The following is an 8,099-nucleotide window of genomic DNA, read 5'->3' as shown; positions in this document are numbered from 1 at the left end:
TGGGAGAAAACTGGGGATACATGAGCAAGGCTGGTTGCTATTTTCCAAACCTTTATATTTCAGTAATACTTTTGGCCTTGAAAGGTCACTGGGTATGGCACCGATATGGCCTCAAGGGCTGGGGAAGGAATCCCCCACTTGCTCTCCTGTAGGAGTACAACTGCTTCTTACCTCTGTCTTGGATGAACACTGCCCGGCCCATAACAGTACAAATGATCTGACATGTTGGGCCAAATCTTGCTCAATTCAAACACTCAGCATAACTCCTCATGTGAGTGGGAGTCCCCCATCAGCACTGAGGTCATTACTGAAGCTATTTAAACCCTTCCCTCCTTCTCCTCCTCCTCCTGCTCACCTCTGCACTCTCCAAACCAAACAATTTCCCCTTCCCATGCTATATTAAGATCATATGCAGAAAATCCAACACATTATCCTCAGGATTAAGTAGCATTAGCAGAGAGTATTAACACGTTGCTGCTGTGTTTGTATCAGGGGCACATTTATTCTCTGCAGGCACTAAATGTTCTCGGTGATTCCCTGCACAGGGAAGGTGGGTAGCATACCAAAGCCATGCATTTAGAGGACTGTGGAACAGTTTAACTACAGATATATTAAGGAATTTGCCTCAGGAATGTAAACAGATCCAGAAGGTTTTGAGAGCCAAGGCAATTAATTTTAAGAGTTCTCTTGCATGCTCACACATGTGTACACACACATACCTGCTCACACCCTTCTGCCTGTACCCCTACGTAAATATACAACAAAAGCAGTGTTTCTAAGTAACTAATAATAGTAAATGCTCTTGCTACAGAGACGAAAACTTCATACTTATTTGGGGTGGAGTGGAAGGTTATTCACTGGTCAAACAAGGAGGTATCCATTCATGATACAATATTAAAGGATGACCTGGGCTTAGCTGCAGTACATGGCAAATGTACATCAAATATATCTCTGAGGAGGTTAATATGGTTAAATAAATTTGCCAGAACAAAGAACAGCTTTACCTCAGGAAAGAAAAATCAAACCTAATCTTGTCAGGCATTTATTGGAGCCTTGGGTCATCTCAATCTTCCAGTGCAAATTGTTTACTCCCTATATTTTTGTGCAGGTCTCAGACACCCAAATGAAATGTTTTTGCATGTCCTGGTCAGTCAATTCTAGCCTTAAGCTCTGCCATACTCTCCTTTTAGGCTTGGACTAAAACTGCACCTAAAATTTTTGCACGACCCTTTGGCGAAAAGTATCAAGGCATATAAATCAGGACTTCAGTAACTGTAGATGTTCAATAATCCTCCAGCACCACCCAATTAGTACCGATCAGCTTCTGTACATGCATTCAGCTGCCCTGCCCAAGCAATCAGGTACCTATTCCCCCACGTTCGCTCGCAGTCTTGAAACTATGTTGGGCACCAGCTCAGTCCCCTGAGGATCCTGCTCCATTTTGTGTGTCAGGCAAGACCTTTATCATCCTGGAAAAATCAAGCCCCTCTCAAAATCAAAGTAGGGCCACTCCTTTTAAAAAGTGATTACTGATGCTCTTGGTGTCCACCTATTAGATAACACTCAATGGTTAAAGCATTTGCCCAAGAAATGGGGGCACAAAAGTCCCAGCTGAGGTTTGACCGATTCATGAACCACTTGATGGTTCAAACCAGCAAATGTCAAGACAACATGGGATAGTGTATCGAGCCATACTGTCAAAGGACAGAGTGCTAGGAGCCCGTCTAACTCCAGAGTGGTCACGGCACTCCCAACAGAAGGGATTTTTCAGTGTTCTGGTCAACGTGTAGAGACCACCCCCAACAAGAATGATATCCCTGATTGTATTTGGTGGGACACTTGCTGCATTACATGTGCTCTGAGAGTGCCTAAGGGACTGGGTCTTGTAGGCAAACCTCTGCTGAGCTCCTGGATCCTGATGGGTTTAAGAAGGATGTAAACACTGACTGACTCAGCCTAGACACCTCTGGATAGGCACCTTGGCCACAGGAGGAGAAGACCTAGGAGTGCACATAGCCAGAAGGGAAAGGCTGGAGGATATGGCCTCAGCCATGACACCTAATCCAAAGCAGATGTGCCACTCCAGCTGGTGCTTCCTAGGGTGCCTTCAGTCACCAAGAAATCATGCCTGAAAAGTCTAATGAGTTTAAGTACCCCAAAAGTAGAAAGTTTTTTTGGATGATTTTGGAGCCTTATCTGTTTCTAGCCCACAGGTCCTTTATTGGATAGGGTGGGATTGGATAAGATCAACAGCAAACTCTCAGTTTATTTTTATATAAACTGGACTGACACGTAAGCAACAACTGCAGGGAGGCATGGCACTCATTTATGAAGTTCTGCTCTGGGAATGAACTTTCCAGCTTCAAAGTCTAGCTCAAATCCAAATGGTCTTCCAGCTAAGTGTCTGGAGTATGAGGGGTTTTCAAGGATATTTAGAGTAAGGAATTCAAATTTCAGGATATGTGCTCTGATGTAGAGATTTCTCTATTAAAATAAGGAGTCAAAATAATTCCATTACATGTAGATCCAAGATTTCACTTCCTGTCCATCTTAAATTTTAATTTAGCCATTTGAATTCTTACCGTGCTTTAATTTTACTCTTTTTTTGCTAATGGACTAGAGGGTCTTTTGTTTAATATACTTTAAATGAAATAAGCTAGTTATTAAAACACAATATACTTAAAAGACTGAAACTATTGTCAAAAAACACAATTGGTTTTTGATAACAATTGTTTGGAGACCGTTCCTAAAACTTTACACATCACAAATTACAAAACTGCCATTCTTTCTTGTTCAAATTTGTTCGTCTTGTTAAAATTATTAAGTTAAGAAAGTTCTTGTTCATTTACAACGTGAGATAAGATACAGGAATGTCTTACTCTGATTTTGTCCAGGTAAAGGCTTACTATTTTTTCTCTTTTTTAAACTTTATTGAGTTTTAAAGTAGTGTTGGGTGTATTTTTTATAGGGGTGGCATTGAACAAAACCCTCATCTCAAGCATCTGTGCAAATACCATAGAGTGGGAGGGGAAGGGAATTCTGCACTCCCTGCAAAAAGGAGGGACAGAAAAATGCTTCTGAAGGACTCCTCACAGCCTAATTCTAGCTACTTATCTCAATGTGACTGTGGCAGATTTCCCTAACAGACCCTTCCCAGGAGGTACTGCACCAAGTTCTTAGCAGCCCTTCACACCTAGGTCCCATGCGACACCTGGGCTGGCAGCAGCCATGAGCTCAGGTGGGTGCGTGAGGTTGGAACTTGGAGGCACATGTAGGTGCGAGCTGATGCTGCAACTCCAGCACCTCCACAGCAACTAGATGGAGACTTTTATCCCATGGTCAATACCCAGAAGGTCATCTACTTTTTCCTGAGTGGTGGGCAGTATTGCACTTAGAAGAGCAACTGAAATAGGCTGGGGTTTTTTGAGTGTAAAGTTAAGTTTCCATGAAGAGACACAAAAAATCCACGCAGCTCCCTGCTGCACAAAGACAGAACAGTTCAACTTCTGGCAGTCCCATTCAGGCAGATTCTGTTTTTTCTTGGCAGTAGCAATACAGGTACAAATAAGTATTACTATCATCACTGGGGCTTTTCTTTATTTTTCAAATTTCATCGAAGAGATGCTTGGTTGCTTTATGAGATATTTGGAGACCATGGCTAATTGGATCCTGATTTTTGATTTATACTGAGGTCATACCTCACAGTCCCAGCCACAGCCCCAGATCTGGCTCTCCCACTTGTGACAAAAAATGCTGAAGGATGGCACCCTTTGGCTGGCACAGTGTGGTTCTTCACCATGGACATGCAGAGCAGGACCTGGTGGGTTCCACTCTGTTCTCACCGTATGGGATGCTCAGAATTTTTAAAGGCAGAGTAGGCAAAGGCTTTCCATACACCTCTTATAAGCTAGCTGCTAGGTCTCACTATAATATCTGCTCGCATCAAAGGGTGTAGATTATCTCTCCCTGCAGTTAATAGAAGGACTCTCAAGGACGGGATTACTTAATTGTGCCTACCTAAATGTGTGATATCTAATGCAAACTAATCTTGTACTCTCCCTCTGTAATCAGCGGAGAAAATAAACACATGGAAGGACAATTCAACCCCTCTTAGACACTCCTTTAAGGATGGGATGGATTATCTTGGATAGGTGCTTCTGCATTGCCTGCAAATGACTGAAGTGCCTCTTATCAGAGATGAATTGCGCTTTTAAATCACACAGGATGAGGTCCAAAGAAGAGACAATGCCCAGCTACTCTTGCTTCTCCCAGCTCTGCACTGCAGCTCAGCTGTCTCAGCAGTATGTAGGAAAAACATCTGACCCTGTTTCAGTTGTCAACATTACAACTCCCCCACTGCCTCTGCCCTGGGAAGGGCTAAGCCCTTTGCCTTTACGTGGAAATTTGCTGAGTGTATTTTTATAGCTGTTATTCATTAAATAGATTCACCTGACCAGAGGGCTGCCACAAACGGTTTATTCTTGGTACTGTTTTGTAAAGGGAGGGTTTATAGTTAGCAAAGTTGTTTATTTAATCTACAGTAAAAGCCTGCCTTCAGGATTGTGCAAGCACAATTTAGGGCAGCTACCTATATTTTTTAAAGCTGAGATGTCCTTTTAATTTATTGATTATAAACACAAGGGGAAACCGCAGTCAAAGTGCCACAAGTGCCAAGAAAAGCTCAAAATAATTTTTCTGCATCTGAAGACACCTATAACTTCTGGCACTTTATGCTTTCCACGTTGTGTCTGCTGTCCCATTTAAACTCTGCTCAAAAGGGGCTCAGTGTCATTTCAAACCTAAGCCCCATCAAGACCCACAATGTGGGCAACTCCTTGCTTTTCTCAGCTGTGGGGTTTGGCCATACAGGAGACAGCTATACATTGGCAGGTTGCATTGGGACTTGCCTGACTGGGGTTCCTGGACTCTCCATGGTTCGTCCTCCTACTTTGCCCTGTGGCATTTTTGGAACATTACAGCTTCCTACAGTTTGGCTCTGCCCCTTTCCTGATGTCCATTCCACTTCTTGCTACTCGGTTTTGGTCTTCCTTACCCCTCCTTTCTTTGCTCTGTTTGCTTTCCTTAAAAAAAGCATGAATCATCACCTTGAAGTGTCTCTCCCCTTTGGCTTGCTTAGACTCTGTGCCAGCCTAAGAAGCTGGTCAAACACTGCTGCAATTATCACATCCAAACTGCCATTGCTCTTTAACCAGAAGCCCATTGATTAGTGTGATCCAGGCTTGTGTCCCTGTTTTCTTCAGAAGAGTTCACCCCTGGCCAGAGAGTATTTTAATTAGTAGTCTACAGGATATTCCCTTGTACAACTGCTCCAGTTATGTTTAATCAGTAACACTGTACATGCAATAATTAATTAACAGTAAAACAGAGAGCTTGACATTGTGATTCATTGGTTTGGTAGTCTTTGGTCCGTTATTCGGCTAGTTTTTCTTCTATAGTCTATGGAGCAAATCCTTTGGGGAAACTGGTTCAGTGCATCAGGACTCTCAGTTTCTGTTCCAGTGTTACCAGTATTTAGTTTAACACTCAAGATCTCCATTTACCAGCAGCCCAAGTCTGTTGTGAGGGTCTTCAGTGGCTGCTGAAGCCAAATGAGCTCATCTGGTGTGGAAGGTGACATTGTGCAATGTGGTTAGGCTGCTGAACAGCTGGAGGAGAGGTGAGGTTTGCCAGAGTGACAATGATGTCATCAGTTCACCAAGAAGAAAATTAGGGACGTGACAGACTGTGCAAGCACCCATTCTCCCCAAGAAGCAATGCTTTGCGTTGCCAGTGCACAGCAAACCACAACAAACAGCCCCAAATATGGGCCAGTGACACAATCGTCACCACATCTCAGCTTGGACAAGGGCCACTTCTTTGGCTGCTATCTGCAATTGCTGCTCCTCTACCTAAAGTGAACCTGTCGCTTGACAGGAGGCAAAGCAATGGACCTTGATTTTTTCAGGCCTATTTGAGAAGCCTCCGCATCCTATGCAAGACACAGTTTTTGCATAAAAAGTGAATTTCTTTCCATCAACAAACTAATTGATGCATGGAAAAGCATGAGGTAAAAGCTGAAGTTTTTCAACGGCATGTCCAAAATGATTTTATCCTGTTTTGAGAAATGATGTATCAGAGCACAATTTTGTACTTTGAAAGAGGAAAAAGTGTCCAAGGCACCTGAACTTCACTTTCTCCCTGAAATCTGATATGCTACAACTCTTCTTCACCATGAACACTCAGCATGTAGCAGGAAGTTAGAACAGAATAATGGGCTTTTGACACTTTCCAAAGAAAAATATGAAATGCAATAGGCTTTATCCTTCTTTCATTAAAAAGAAAATTTAAATCACATTTTGCCAGCAAAAATAATTGCAAACCTGTAGGGACAACTACGATAAAAATAAGCATCTCAGATTCCTTGTGGCCTGGCTAAAACAATATTCTTTCCTTAATCTTCATTATAAACAGTATGAGGAGCAAAATAAAAAAAAAAAAAAACAGAATTACATATTGATGCTTCATGTAACAAATAGATTTGAGTGAGCGCTTCCAAGTCATGAGATTGCTGCACAGGAACTGGTCAATGCTGGGCACTGTCTGGCCTGCTGTGGTCCTTCTCCCAGCTATGTTCTGATGACTGAGGTAAGTTCAAACATGTAGGTATTTAAAAAACATAAAAGCAAAGAGCTCATAATGCTTCATGTCCTGTTGCACACATCATTTAGTGGCTGCCTAAGCCTTGCAATTTCTGCTTCAGATATGGAGAGAAATTGCCTGGAGTCAGCTATTTCTTGGGGTTATTCTTGTTTATTTTTAATGGAGACATAAACATCTGATCCTCCAAACACAAGCAAACAACAGTCCAGTCCCTTGCTCAGGGATCCCCTCGCCCAGCAGTCTCTACATTTGAGACACACTGAGCATCACCCAGCCAGGCCTCAGCCAGCAGCAACCTGGATCCATACAGCACAGCAAAAAGCCATTGGAAACTGTCAGAACAAATTTACATGCCATTTCAATATGTTAGCTGAGAGCTATGCCTAGCCTCAAAACCCAGACTTTTGGCAAGTGAGGGGTTGAAGTGAAGGGCCAGCACATCTAAGCTGGGGCCAGACCAGACATGGTTTGCATCCAAACACATCAGGAAACATCCCCATTCTCCCCAGCACTTCCAGGTTAGGGCAGATCTAAAATACAAAGATTTGCTGACGTAGCTGTATTGATTTAGAGTGGGAAAGAATCATAATGTGAACTAAAATAGCAATATTGCCTGCAAAGCTCTCCATGGAGAGGCAAGATATGCACGCAATAGGAGCCCAATTATATATATTTTTATAGCTGATGCAATCTGGGAGGAAATTTGATGAAATGTTTTTGTCAACATGAGCTGTGTCATTGCTGGCTAAATGAACCAAGTCTGTGTGTGTCGGCTAGTCCTCCTGCCTTTCTCTTGGAATTACCAAGTATCTCGAAAGCATGAGCCTTAAAGTTGCAGCTGTGCATCTTTGCAGTCACAGATGATGTGGCTTTTTAGGTTGAAAGTAGTTATTATTTGGTGCCTGACTAACTGTGCTGTAAGCAAATATTATGGATTTGTTTTTACTCCCCTGGTACAGTGATTGAAACGATATCAATCAGACACTACATCTCTCATTGACACTTGTATTTTTCCTCATGGTATCTCAAACCTGAGGTCAACATTTGTATTCTTTGTATTATTATTAGTTCTGCATAGACAATGTATTTTGTACTCATTTATGCCCCCCCCTTTGACACTCTGAAGGTTGTAGGAAGGCGGGTAATTGTCCAAAGACTTTACAGATTCAACCTGCCAGCAGCAGCCAGCCCCATCCACGCAGCTCTGGTTTACAGATTGATGGGATCCACTGTCTTCATTGCATCCATCACGTAAACCCAACATGTATGCTTGACTAGCCTGAACAGCGCTGCTAATAAACAGCAGTGTCTGTGTCACATTTATGCTTTGCTTTGCTCAGATGAGTTTTGTTTGCTTAGACCTTGCTATCCTGCTTTCAGCAGCACTGCCGTAATCATCTGTGAAAAAGCTTAAGTGGACAGCCAGTTTCAATCTTCCG

The sequence above is a fragment of the Harpia harpyja genome, chromosome 5 (assembly GCF_026419915.1).
Source record: "Harpia harpyja isolate bHarHar1 chromosome 5, bHarHar1 primary haplotype, whole genome shotgun sequence".
Lineage (NCBI taxonomy): Eukaryota > Metazoa > Chordata > Aves > Accipitriformes > Accipitridae > Harpia > Harpia harpyja.
This window is presented reverse-complemented; position numbering follows the sequence as displayed.